Consider the following 15,114-nt stretch of genomic DNA (forward strand, 5'->3'; position numbering starts at 1 on the left):
AGTTTGTGTTTGTCAATTACATTTGTTAGTAACGAAAAAAAACCTATCGACAACTACTTTAAAAAACCCATGGCTCATGCACCAGATGTTGTTTCGGGTTTGCGAACAGATAAAGTAGGATGTCTTTTAAGGAATACGTTGGCCCAGCTTTCACCAGCTATTTCATTTTTAAATCTACGAACAATGCCATTTCTTACAGCCTACTGATAAGCTAGGTTACGCAAGTCTTTCATTGTTAAGCCGAATAGCCTAGCCCCCATACTTTTTAAGTGCTTAAAGAGCTCAAGTTCCTGTTCGTCTGTAAATACGTTTTTTTTGTAGTCAGGGTTTTCCCTTCTTTTTGTAACGTATGTTTCCAGAGTAGTCTGGGGAACGTCTAATTGGTTTGAAGCCTTCAAATACTCATAAGGGCCAGAATTAACTGCCTCCATAGCATTGTTCATGGCCTCAGTAGACCATCACTGCCTATTTGTTTTTCTCTTGTATACTCGAACCATCTGAAATCAAAAACAAAATAGATTAGGAGCCTAATAAAAGCGATCTGTTTGTTAAAATTGTAGCGGGGCAGAATGAGGTACTTCCGCATTGCACCCTAGGTACATGGTTTAGGTTATGGAGGTAAGGCCACTAAACAAAGATTCGAAAACAAACATTTAACCGTATAAAATAAGTAGGTATACCTTTTCTTGCTTCGATTTCGCCAGAAGTTACAAGGCAGGAGCAAAAATTAGCACAACGAAATCTTCACGATCCAACGCTTAGGAAAACCAAACATGGCTGCCAAGGTTGAGCAGTAACTGTCTGAACGAGTTCTACTTACTGCCGATCGTTGGCAGCACCTCCTTGACACGAAAATACGTACATATTCATTCTGCCCCGTTACCCCGTTCTACCCCAGGTTCCCCTACACATTGGCTTTCTTTCCAGCCCTGAACGCTACCTGCCTAAGGGGCTCCATAACGCTCCTAACGTTGGAGCTCCAAGTAACCAGTAAACCTCTTCCCCCGTGTGCCTGCTCGGACCCTGCTGAAGGAGCAGCCGGCCACCTGTCGACTCACAGGGTGAATGGGCGAGACCAGGCGACCAGTCTCCACATTGGCCCTCCGCCTCGAACGACGCGAACGTGTTAGCACCCGCACACCCACCCTGCTATGAGGGCTGATCAACCGTGTCGGGTGTACTAGGAGGTGCCTCGGAAGCAGACTCCGTGGGCAGAACAAGTGACACGTGAGGCGTCCCACGCAACGTGCTAGGTTCTCCGCCACCGCTACACCGTCGCGGCAGCAGCCTGAAGGTGAATGCTGCCAGCTGCTCCTGCGTCCGCACTTAGCATGCACACATCTTAGCAAGACTAACTGAAGAAATGAACTAAAAAAGCACACGATCGTAACTAAGCGACTTGCTACCCTCCTGATGTGTCACCAATGGACGCTGATGCGTTAAAGAGCTAGGTAGCTAGCTGTTCAGTGAGCAACTATTGCGCTAAGACAGAATGAATTTACACTTACAACAACGCTAGATTAACTCTCTTAATCAAAGAAACAGGCACGAAATTTAATGAATATACTACGTGGAGAAGATAGAAAAGGATAAGCCCCTAACTTGACGCTTTGTAGACGTACTCATATTACAACCGAGAGTTGAAGGCTTACTGACTGGCTTACTAAACGAACGTATGGTTGCATTCGAAAAAAAAAAAACAAATGAGCAACTACTGCGCTGAAGACTGAATTTACACTTGTTTCTATCATACGCTCAATACAGTGCTATGAAATGCGTTTAATGTGCAGTACATGTCATCTAATTGTCCGCAACTTCATTTTGTTCTGACTGCGGTCAAGGAACTTGTGACATATGCAGAACTAAATGGCCTTCTTCACACCCTTGAGAGAACTCTGGAGCAGTCGAACGATACTCATTGGAACACTCGATTGACACTCTTGAATCGGTCAAAACGCAGTACTCAGCATTGTGTGAAAAGCTCTCTGGGAGAGGAGAAATAGAGAGAGAGTAGAAGGCACTGACATCACGTTGATGGACCAACTGATTTCCCTTCTGACGGTTTGTATGCTGTAGTGCATTTATATTAAATTGACATACTTAAGTATGTAAATTATTTCTGGAATTGTAGAGGAATTATTTTCCCCTGCAGCCCTTCAAGGAAGCCTCAAAAGAACTAGAAACTGTGAAATCGCCTGCATTGCACCTCCTGTTGCCATGGAAGATAATACTCCTGAAACACTTAAGTAAAGAACTTCAGGAAGGAGAAGCACCTGAAATAAAACTTTTGCGAATCCGCCTAAAAAATTATGTAGAGGAAAATTTAATAATTCAGAGGCACCACGAACTAGATACTTCCCTGTGGACATCTTTTCGCCCTCTGAAAGTGCTATCTGAACCTCAGAGGTGTGGAGTCACGGGAGAGGTAAGGCATACAATCCACTAACTGATACATAAATAATTCCGAGTGACCAGTCACAAAAAGATGCACTCTCCCCAAGCACCGTCTACCAAACAAAACCAAATTCGGCCGCAGAAAAGACGGTAAACTCAGGCACATTCTGACCTAAAGATTAGCCAAATATATGTGAACTTTTGTCAGAGGTCTCCAGGTGGGATCTGAGAGTGACTTTGGTGAAGTTCTGAAATGCTGAAAAAATGCAAATATTCTTTAGAACGGAACATCTGCTTTTGTTTTCAATAGTCTGTTTTTTTTCCTAATAGGTAAAGAAGCTTGTGGTGAAAGAGGGAAGCTAAAACCCGACGAAATAATGTACTCAATGGAGTCTCGTTAAGTATCATCGCCAACAAAAATACGAAGTTTGCTTTGAGGGCAGATATTGACGATAATCCGATTTCCACAGATGAGATAGATAGGTACTTAAACAAGAATTGTAAATTGGTCGAAAATGTGGCTTCCTATTGGAATGAAAACGAGAAAATTTTTCCGACTCTTCAGAAAATTCCAAGAACAATTTTATGTGTGCGATCATGCAGGTCTGCACCACAGAGAAATTTTAGATCCGCAGATTTCGTTTGAAACGCATGACGGTCACTATTGCATCAGGTAAATGTTGATGCTCTTCTCTTTCCTCAGAGGGATAACTCCAGAATCAGGGAAAACGAGTGAAGGAATATGCTGTAAATATTTTTGCATACCAAGTTTTGTTTTATGTTCACTCTAAAACGGTTGTAGATTATTGTATCTGTTTGTCAAGTAATCTTCGATATTTAAATTGTCAAAATAATGTTGATATATTGCAGCGGAATAAACGAAACTGTTTCTTTGTGTATTGTTATTGCGTTGTAGCCACGATGTGGGCAGCTTTATCCCACCCTAAGACATCATGTTTTGAAGTTAGTGCAGTGAAAATCATTAAGCATGAAAACGCTTAATTTGAATAATCCGTTGACACCAAACAATGATGTGAACTCGGCTTAATACCGTAATTAAGATTTTTTTAGGACGAAACAAAAATAGTTTCGCACGTCAATAATCGGCTTTTCGGACATATTAGACAGCCAGTACCCACTTTATGCAGTCGCATAAACACTCAAAATTTTTGTCTTATTTTTGTTTGTTTGTTTCTCCGAACTTTTGTTGCTTTTGGGCAGATTCACTTAGTTTTCGGATTCGATTCTGGACGTGTCGAAAATTGTGTGTCGAAACCGTTTACATGTATAATGAACGAGAAATCTGTAGTAAATAAACCAATATTTCACTTAAAATAAAGATATTCAGTGTAAACCAACGAATTTAATGAGATGCATTAGAAACTAAATGTATATATTTTAGCAGCGAATAATAATTCGAGAAATTGCGTCGAACATATTGCTGAGCACTTATTTCGCATGCATCGTAAAGCGTAATTCTTTTAACAACAAAAAATGCATGGGGTCCATTAGTTCCGTGTTGAACGCTTTTCACGGTACTTGTGAAAATCGCTTACCGAGAGCGGTAGAAGCTAGTACGCTGCGCGGGTGGTATATCTGATAGGCGGACCCACGAGCCCAGTGCGGTGGGCCTGCAGTGCGGCCGTGTCAAGTGCGCACGGCAGTAAGTGACTGTCTACAGCTGTTAAACACAATGAAGCACCAAAGAAACTAGTATAGGCATGCATATTCAAATACAGAGATAAATAAACACGCAGAATACGACGCTGAGGTCGGCAACGCCTATACAGGGTGTTACAAAAAGGTACGACCAAGCTTTCAGGAAACATTCCTCACACACAAAGAAAGAAAATATGTTATGTGGACATGTGTCCGGAAACGCTTACTTTCCATGTTAGAGCTCATTTTAATACTTCTCTTCAAATCACATTAATCATGGATTGGAAACACACAGCAACAGGACGCACCAGCGTGACTTCAAACACTTTGTTACAGGAAATGTTCAAAATGTCCTCCATTAGCGAGGATACATGCATCCACCCTCCGTCGCATGGAATCCCTGATGCGCTGATGCAGCCCTGGAGAATGGCGTATTGTATCACAGCCGTACACAATACGAGCACGAAGAGTCTCTACATTTGGTACTGGGTTGCGTAGACAAGAGCTTTCAAATGCCGCCATAAATGAAAGTTAAGAGGGTTGAAGTCAGGAGAGCGTGGAGGCCATGGAATTGGTCCGCCTCTACCAATCCATCGGTTACCGAATCTGTTGTTGAGAAGCGTACGAATACTTCGACGACCGAAATGTGCAGGAGTTCCATCGTGCATGAACCACATGTTGTGTCGTACTTGTAGAGGCACATGTTCTAGCAGCACAGTTAGAGTATCCCTGTGAAATCATGATAACGTGCTCCATTGAGCGTAGGTGGAAGAACATGGGGCCCAATCAAGACATCACCAAAATACCTGCCCAAACGTTCACATAAAATCTGTGGTGATGACGTGATTGCACAATTGCGTGCGGATTCTCGTCAGACAACACATGTTGATTGTGAAAATTTACAATTTGATCACGTTGGAATGAAGCCTCATCCATAAAGAGAACATTTGCACTGAATTCGCAGAAGTGTACCCGTGGAGGCCAATCAGCTGCTGATAGTGCCTGCACACGCTGAACATGGTACGGAAACAACTGGTTCTCCCGTAGCACTCTCCATACAGTGGCGTGGTCAACGTTACCTTGTACAGCAGCAACTTCTCTGTCCATTGCAGGTGTCCTCGTTGTTCTAGGACTTCCCCAGTCGCGAGTGATAGGCTGACATGTTCCGTGCTCCCTAAGGCGCGGATCAATTGCTTCGAACGTCTTCCTGTCGGGACACCTTCGTTCTGGAAATCTGTCTCGATACAAACGTACCCCGCCACGGCTATTGTCCCGTGCTAATCCATACATCAAATGGGCATCTGCCAACTCCGCATTTGTAAAGATTACACTGACTGCAAAACCACGTTCGTGATGAACACTAACATGTTGATGCTACGTACTGATGTGCTTAATGCTAGTACTGTAGAGCAATGAGTCGCATGTCAGCACAAACACCGAAGTCAACATTACCTTCCTTCAATTGGGGCCAACTGGCGGTGAATCGAGGAAGTACAGTACACACTGAATTAACTAAACTGAGCTCTAACATGGAAATTAAGCGTTTCCGGACACATTTCCACATAACATCTTTTCTTTATTTGTGTGTGAGGAATGGTTCCTGAAAGTTTCGCCTTATCTGTTTGTAACACCCTGTATAGGACAAGTGTCTGGCGCAGTTCTTAGATCGGTTACTGCTGCTACCATGGCAGGTTATTAAGATTTAAGTGAGTTTTAACTTGTGTTGTAGTTGGCAACATCTCCGAGGTAGCAATGAAGTGGGGATTTTGCTGTACGACCATTTCACGACTGTACCGCGAATATCAGGAAGCCGGTAAAACATCAAATCTCCGACATCGCTGCGGCCGGAAGAAGATCCTGCAACGAGACCAACGGCGACTGAATAGAATAGTTCAGCGTGACTGAAGTGCAACCCTTCCGCAAATCGCAGCAGATTTCAATGCTGGGCCATCAACGAGTGTCAGCGTGGGGATCATTCAATGAAACATCATCGATATGGGCTTTCGGAGCCGAAGGCTCACTAGTGTACCCTTGAAGACTGCGCGACACAAAGCGTTACGCCTCGCCTGGGCTCGTCAACACCGACATTGGACTGTTGATGACAGGAAACATGTTGCCTGACTGGACGAGTCTCGTTTCAAATTGTATTGAGCGGATGGACGTGTACGGGTATGAAGACAACCAAATGGATCCAAGGAGCCTGCATGTCAGCAGGAGAATGTTCAAGGTGGTGGAGGCTCTTTAATGATGTGGGGTGTATGCAGTTTGAGTGATATGAGACCCCTGACACATCTGGATACAACTCCGACAGATGACACGTACGTAAGCATCCTGTTCTATCACCTGCATTCATTCATGTCCATTGTGGATTCGGTTGGACTTAGGCAAGTCCGGCAGGACAATGCGACACTCCACTCATCCAGAATTGCTACAGAGTGGCTCCAGGAACACTGTTCTGTATTTAAACACTTCCGCTGGCCACCAAACTTCAAAGACATGAATATTATTGAGCATGTCTGAGATGCCTTGCAACTTGCTGTTCAGAAGAGATCTTTACTTCCCCTTGCTCTTACGGATATACGGATAGCCCTGCAGTATTCATGGCGACAATTCCCTCCAGCAGTACTTCAGACATTAGAGTCCATGCCACGTCGTGTTATGACACTTTTGCGTGCCCGCGGGGCGCTGCACGAAATTAGGTGGATGTACCAATTTCTTTGGCTCTCCAGTGTAATTTGCAGGGACCATATTTGTGTCAACAGCTGAACAATCGTATGTTTATTCCGCACGGCTTTCAGTTATTACTACCATCGTCACAGAAGAAAAACACTAGACGTCAATATATCAAAAATACATCTTCGTCAAATATAAAGGAATCAGCTGTAGAACTTACATAACTGTATGTCCGTTTGAACAAAGTGATATAAACGTGTCGTATCTCGGCACGATTTACTGTAATTTCGTAGCGTCACACTTAATAACAATGTATACATTACTGTCGGTGTACCAAAGTGCCGCACGTTTATATGGACTGTGGTCAGATTATTATGACAGATGACAGATCACCTACTTTTGTTCCACAAATGTCATGAAATTTTCACTGATCAAAGAATTTAGTGTCATCCAACTTAAATTTTCTTACATATATATATATATATATTACAGTGCTTGATTTGTGAAGGTATGCACCGGTAGTTTCTACCGGTACCTCTGACGAATAAAAATCAGAACCCTGCAACATCCTTATACGTTTTTCAACTCGCTCTGACCACCCTACATGTACCATTATGGATATGCACTGAAGCGCCAAAGAAACTGGTATAGGCATGCGTATTCAAATACAGAGATATGTAAACAGGCAGATTACAGCACGCCGGTTGGCAACACCTATAAAAGACAACAAGTATCTGGTGCTGTTTTTTGATCGGTTACTGCTGCTACAGTGGCAGGTTATCAAAATTTCAGTGAGTCTGAATGTGTTGCTATAGTCGGCACACGAGCGTTGGGACACAGCATCTCCGAGATAGCGATGAAGTGGGGATTTTCCCGTACGACCATTTCACGAGTGTACCGTGAATATCGGGTATCTGGTAAAAATCAAATATCTCCGATATCGCTGCAAGAAAGGGGCCAATGACGACTGAAGAGAATAGTTCAACGTGGCAGAAGGGCGACTCTTCCACAAACTGGTGCATATTTCAATGCCGGGTCATCAAAAAGTGCCAGCTTGCGAACCATTCAACGAAACATCACCGATATGGGCTTTCACAGCTGAAGGCCTCCTTGTGCACCCTTCATGAGTGCCTGGGCCTGTCAACACGGACAATGGACTGTTAATGACTGGAAACACGTTGTCTGGTCGGAAGAGTCTTATTACAAAGTGTATCGACCGGATGGGCTTGTACGGGTGTGGAGACAACCTCATGGACCCATGGACCCTGCATGTGAGCAGGGGATTGTTCAAACTGGTGGAAGCTCTGTAATGGTGTTGAGCATGTGCATCTGGAGTAATGTAGGTCCCCTGATACATCTAGATACTACTCTCACAGGTGTCACGTAGGTAAGCATCCCGTCTGATGACCTACATCCATTCATGTCCATTGTGCATTTCGATGGACTTGGACAATTTCAGCAGGACAATGCGACACCTGAACATCCAGAATTGCTACAGAGTGGCTCCAGGAACACTCTTCTGAGTTTAAACACTTCCGCTGGCCACCAAACTCAACAGACAGGAACATAATTGAGCATATCTGGGATGCCTTGCAACGTGCTGTTCAGGAAGGATCTCCACTCCGTCATACTGTTAACGGGTTTATGGACAGCTCTGCAGGATTCATGGTGTCAGTTCCCTTCAGCGCTTCTTCAGATATTGGAAGAGTCCATGGCACATCGTGTTGCGGCACTTCTACGTGCTCACGGGGGCCCTACACGGTATTAAGTAGGTGTACCAGTTTTTTGTTATTCTTTAGTGCCGCATATTTTCATACTTTTGTCCTCTATGTCTTCTTTTCCCGAGCTATTTGCTTTAATATGTGTAGTATGTCTAGCATATTAAGTACACTGGTGTCCAAAATTAAAGAACGAACAGCTATTTCCACGTGCTGTGTCTCATTCACGATATAATCATGCAAACTGTCAATAGACTCGCGTACGATCGCGTTTTGCACGGTAGATGGCATTCCGGTCACAACCACACCAACGATGTCGTCAGAGCACCTATCAAACGGGATAGTGTTTATCGTGTAGTTCCACATCCACAGTAGCTGTGTATGCAGTCATAAACGGTACAGCATGGCACAGAGAAGACGCCTACCAGGCTCTCTCTGATGGATTGTCACAGGAAGAATGGAAGCAGGACAGTTGCAAACTGATGTGGCTCGATGGCTTAATGTGAATCGTTCTGTTGTTTCTCGGATGTGGCGACAGTTTATAGAGACCGAGACTTTATTCCGAGGACCTGAGCAGGGCCGACCACGCATGACATTAGAAAGAGAGGACCGTTGTTTGGCTGTAAGGGCACAACGGTACCTCCTTAGCTGGCACCTGACTTCCCAGCATCCACTGTACGTGTTGAATCGAGGTAAACGGCATACAGAAGGCTTCGGTAGAGTGACCTTTATTGTCGGAGACCTGCTGTATATATATATCTAATGCGTCTTCACAGAAGGGATCGTCTAGATCTAAGTTGTTCATATGCCGCCTGGACGGACGAACAGTGGACCAATGTCCTCTTCACACATGAGCTCAGATTTGGTGTGAAGAGTGATTCTCGACGGATTCGCATCTGGAGGGAACGCGATGTCGGGACCCAAACAGTGCGTAAAGAGACCGATGTAGTGGAAGATCACTAATGGTGTGAGGAGGGGTTATGTTGACCACTACCGTACAGGGAGAGTCGGCAAGGTTTACTTTCTGCCAGGTATAGTGACGAGCTCTTGGGACCTCATGTGTGGTTACTGCGAGGTGGTGTGGGCCCAGACTTCGTATTAATGGACTATAATGCTTGACCTCATACAGCACAGATGTTTGACGACTCCTTTGAAACGAAAGATATTTCACACATGGCATGACCTGCTCTCTCTCCTAATTTGAATCCCATAGAGCACATATAGGGTGCATTAGAGAGACTGGTTGCTCCACGTCACCATCCACCAACACCTCTCCAAGACTTACGAGCAGCTCTGCGTGAACAGTGGCCGTTATTGCCTCAACATGAGATTAATGAGATCATTCACAGCGTGCCCTAACGTTGCCAGACCTATATCGCTGTCAGAGGTGGTCAGACCCCACACTGAGCACATTAACGAGCTGTGTGCAAATCCGTTAAGTTGGAAAAAACGAACAAAATTTTTGTCTTCCGTTGTGCAAGTTGTAGTTGCTTACATTCTGTATTCTTTACATTGTTTTTAGTTTACTCTCACCTGTTTATACTATATTTGTGGCAAAATAAACGCAATATTGCAAAATTTCCGTTTATTGATTTATTTTTGGACACCAGTGTATGTCGTATTTCTTGACTGCCTGAGCGACCATTTACTCACGTTACTTTTAGCGCAAAGGAGTCCTCGTTGTTGTCCAGGCCGCCTAAACGCTTTGCCCTTTGCCTGCTGCTGAATACTATATGGAAACAGCGAAAATCTATATCAGTGCGTGAAAGCACACCATGATGTTCTGCGAAAGCTGCCGGCAGAACCGAAGCGGTGAAGATGTCTGCCGCTGTGCATTTCGCAGCTGTAGCGGCGCGCTGGCGAAGTAGTTTCAAGAACAAACAAGACAGAATATGGCAGCTTGGTGCAAGAGCACGAGAGTGCTTTAATTGGCAACGTTAAATGAAGTGATATCTTTTTGACATCTGAAGTAAAAGTTATACAACAGCCGCAAACATGATGCAGCGTTAAACGAAACATGCTGTGCGTTAAGCGGTTCCTAGACCGTCAATACTACTGACAATATTTCTCGGATGCGCAATGATATTGATAATCTAAGAGGTTAGGAGGTTGACAACGATATTTCGCGCATTAAAAATTTTGGAGATTCACTGATCAGACAGAACATTATGACCACCTACCTAATAGCCGGAAAGTTCACCTTCTCACGGCTAACAGCGGAGACGAGTCGTAGCAAGGAAGCAATGAGGCCTCCATAGGTCTCTGGAGGGAGTTGGCACTACATCCGCACCCACAAGTCACCTAATTCCCGTAAATTCCGGGAAGGGGAGCGATGACCTCGAGGCCACATTCAGTCACATCCCAGATGTGTTCGATAGGGTTCAGATCTGACAAGTTGACGGGAGTGAGGGGGACGGGTGCAGTTCATCAATTGGCACTCGCCACTTTGTTCCTCGAACCACTCCATCCCATTCCTGACATTTTGAAATGGTGCATTACCTTGTTAAAAAGTGTCACTTCCGTCGGAAACATGATCGTCGTGAAGGGATGAACGTGGTGTGATTCCGTTATGCAATACTCCTGGTCCGTCATGGTGTCTCGCCCTTGCCCGTGGCCGCGCGGGGTAGCCGTGCGGTCTCAGCAACCTTGCCACGGTTCACGCGACTCCCCTCGTCGGAGGTTCGAGTCCTCCCTTGGGCATGGGTGTGTGTGTTGTCCTTAGCATAAGTTAGTTTAAGTTAGATTACAATTGCAAGAAATAAGCCCTCGGTCACTATTTTTAGACTTAATTAACCTGGTTTTGACACTACTAGGAGTGCCTCCATCAGAATTGAAAATGATTAAAGTGGCCTATAACATAGTCACAGAGTTATAGGATAAGACATTTTTATATATAAGTTAGATTAAGTAGTGTGTAAGTCTAGCGATCGATGACCTCAGCAGTTTGGCCCCATAGAACTTCCCACAAATTTTGCAAATTTTCCATGCTCGTGGATGCCCATGTGAATGTTCCCCAGGGCATACTGGATCCGCCGCCAGCTTGTCTCCATCCCGCAGTACGGTGTCAAGGTCCTCTGGAAGACGACGCATTCGCGTCCTCCCATCGGCATGATGAAGAAAGTATTGGGATTCATGAGACCATACAACGCTCCGCCACTGTGCCAACGTCCTGTTCCGACGGTCACTTGCCCTTTTCAGCTGTAGTTGCGACGTCGTGATGTTAACATTGGCACGTGCTTGAGTCGTCGGCTACGTGGGCCCATGGTTAGGAGTGTTCACTGCAGTGCGTATTCACACTTATTCTCTGCCCAGCGACCGAGCGAGGTGGCGCAGTGGTTAGCACACTGGACTCGCATTCGGGAGGACGACAGTTCAATCCCGCGTCCGGCCATCCAGATTTAGGTTTTCCGTGATTTCCCTAGATCACTCCAGGCGAATGTCGGGATGGTTCCTTAGAAAGGGCACGGCCGACTTCCTTCCCCATCCTTCCCAAATCCGAGCTGGTGCTCCGCCTCTAATGACCTCGTTGTCGACGGGACGTTAAACAACAATCTCTGCCCAGCATTAAAGTCAGAGGTTAGTTCTGCCACAGTTCGCCGCCTGACCTGCTTTACCAGCCTGCCCATCCTACGACGAACGACATCTCTTTAGAGATGTCTGAACGTAGTTTCACCTTGGTTTCACCAGGTGTTGAAGACACTTACCACAGCACTCCTTGAATACCCGACAAGTCGTGCAGTTTTCGAAATGCTTGTACCGAGCCTCCGGGCCATCACAATGTGCCCTTGGCCAAACTCAGATTGCGCGCATTCCTCATTCTAGACAGGTACACGTTGCGTGCGTCTGACTAGCAGTCTGTCTTCGCCAGGTGACGCTGCTATCGCCTGGATGGATTTATATCGATAGTAGGTCGGTGGCCATAATGTTCTGTCAGTGTGTAATGCGCTGCTTAGAAAAATTGTGACGCTTTTGGGCAGTATTCACAATATCCTCGGCAGTCTCTCGCGTGGTACACACACCAAGGAGGGGAATGGGGTTGGGTTACGTTATCATTATTGTTGGTGTGTGGAAAATAAGACGAAAGATCAGTGTTCTCACAGTGTGTCGAAACGTATAAATCATTGCTGACATTGTGGGATGTTGTGGCAGAAGAGTACAAAAGCAGGAGCGTTAAGAATGACGAACGTATGATTTGTTATACAGAAAATACAATGAGCGGCCGCGAAGGAAGAGGTTTAAAAAATCACTGATGCAAAGCTATGAATAGAAGCAGATACAGAGCATCTAGCTATGAATGAGGACAAGCGTTTCCAGTAATGTGTCAGATGCTGGATCATCAACACACAACATGTTATGATAATTTTTTTTCTCTTTTCGTTTCTTTCAAAAAGTTTTCGTGAATCATCTCTGAAGCTCCTTACACTAGTTTTTCATCCACCTATTTTCTGCCTTTTACAAAGTGGAGCAATTATCACAGTTGCAGCATCTTTGTTGTCCAACTTTCCGAACCACAATATTACTGCACAATATTATTAACAATATTATTGAACAGTCTATGAAGAACGTCAGTAATCTAGCTCAGTTTTACTGATTTTCTGGCAGCCTCCTTGTAGGAGAGTAGACAACGAACAACAATGGATGAAATGAAGAAGAAAAATACTATGCGTTCACCCTACTCTCGAGAAATACATGTCACTGAGACTTCGAAGAGAAGTAGTGTTGCCATTGAGACTGGTTACGTGCCAAAAGTATGTTTTCTTGACAGTCTTCGATTCACCAGGACATAGAATCCAGAGCAAGTGATAACTTCTCAAAAAAGTAATCGATCTTCTCATCGCAGTAGCCTGCTTTGTTAATTTTTGTTGTACAAGTTCGAGTACGAATCGATAAAGATAATTAGTCACTCTCAATTAAGTTTGAAACAAGCATTCGGTCTCTAAGTAATTTTAAAAGAAATGTTAGGCTGCGCTCTCCTTCCCCTTTTCGTGTTCTTCACTACCAAAGCATATAATGCAGCAGCGAAGCAAGCGAGAATTTACCATCTCCGTTTAGCACTCAACGCCCTGATTGCTTGCTCCCCGTGCGTGCAGTTCTGACGTGCGCTTTGTGACGTATCTAACTACACGTGACATTTCTTATTGGTTTTAATGTGTCCTTTGTTACGCGTTTTAAGGCATGAGTAAATGGACCCTAACGACAAAGATCATGAAAACGAACAAAGATATTTTGTACTACATTACGTGACACGATGTGGCAGGAATAATATTATCAGTGCTTATAGGCTTCCTACAAATGCCAAATACATGTTGAATGGAATGGACTAATGAGTACAGAATGATGACAGTAAATCGAAGAAAGACGAAACTAATGAGAAGTAGCAGAAATGAGGACAACGAGAAACTTAACAGGATGACTGAAGGTCGCGAAGCAGATGAAGTTACGGAATTCTGCTACCTAGGCAGCAAAGTAACCAATGAATGACGGAGCAGGGAGGACATCAACAGAAGACTAGCACTGGCAAAAAGTTCATTCCTAGTCGAGAGAAGTCTACTAGTATCAAACGTAGGCCTTCATTTGAGGAAGAAGTATCTGAGAATGTACTTTCGGAGAGCAGCATTGTAACGTAGTGAATCACTAACAGAGGAGAATCGAGGCATTTAAGATGTGCTGCTACAGAAGAACCTTAAAATTAGGTGGACTAAGAAAGTATGCAATGAGAAGGTTCTCCACAGAATCGGAAGGAAAAGGAATATACGCTCCTGGAAATTGAAATAAGAACACCGTGAATTCATTGTCCCAGGAAGGGGAAACTTTATTGACACATTCCTGGTGTCAGATACATCACATGATCACACTGACAGAACCACAGGCACATAGACACAGGCAACAGAGCATGCACAATGTCGGCACTAGTACAGTGTATATCCACCTTTCGCAGTAATGCAGGCTGCTATTCTCCCATGGAGACGATCGTAGAGATGCTGGATGTAGTCCTGTGGAACGGCTTGCCATGCCATTTCCACCTGGCGCCTCAGTTGGACCAACGTTCGTGCTGGACGTGCAGACTGCGTGAGACGACGCTTCATCCAGTCCCAAACATGCTCAATGGGGGACAGATCCGGAGATCTTGCTGACCAGGGTAGTTGACTTGCACCTTCTACAGCACGTTGGGTGGCACGGGATACATGCGGACGTGTATTGTCCTGTTGGAACAGCAAGTTCCCTTGCCGGTCTAGGAATGGTAGCACAATGGGTTCGATGACGGTTTGGATGTACCGTGCACTATTCAGTGTCCCCTCGACGATCACCACAGGTGTACGGCCAGTGTAGGAGATCGCTCCCCACACCATGATGCCGGGTGTTGGCCCTGTGTGCCTCGGTCATATGCAGTCCTGATTGTGGCGCTCACCTGCACGGCGCCAAACACGCATACGACCATCATTGGCACCAAGGCAGAAGCGACTCTCATCGCTGAAGACGACACGTCTCCATTCGTCCCTCCATTCACGCCTGTCGCGACACCACTGGAGGCGGGCTGCACGATGTTGTGGCGTGAGCGGAAGACGGCCTAACGGTGTGCGGGACCGTAGCCCAGCTTCATGGAGAAGGTTGCGAATGGTCCTCGCCGATACCCCAGGAGCAACAGAGTCCCTAATTTGCTGGGAAGTGG

The sequence above is a fragment of the Schistocerca gregaria genome, chromosome 2 (assembly GCF_023897955.1).
Source record: "Schistocerca gregaria isolate iqSchGreg1 chromosome 2, iqSchGreg1.2, whole genome shotgun sequence".
Classification (NCBI taxonomy): Eukaryota; Metazoa; Arthropoda; class Insecta; order Orthoptera; family Acrididae; genus Schistocerca; species Schistocerca gregaria.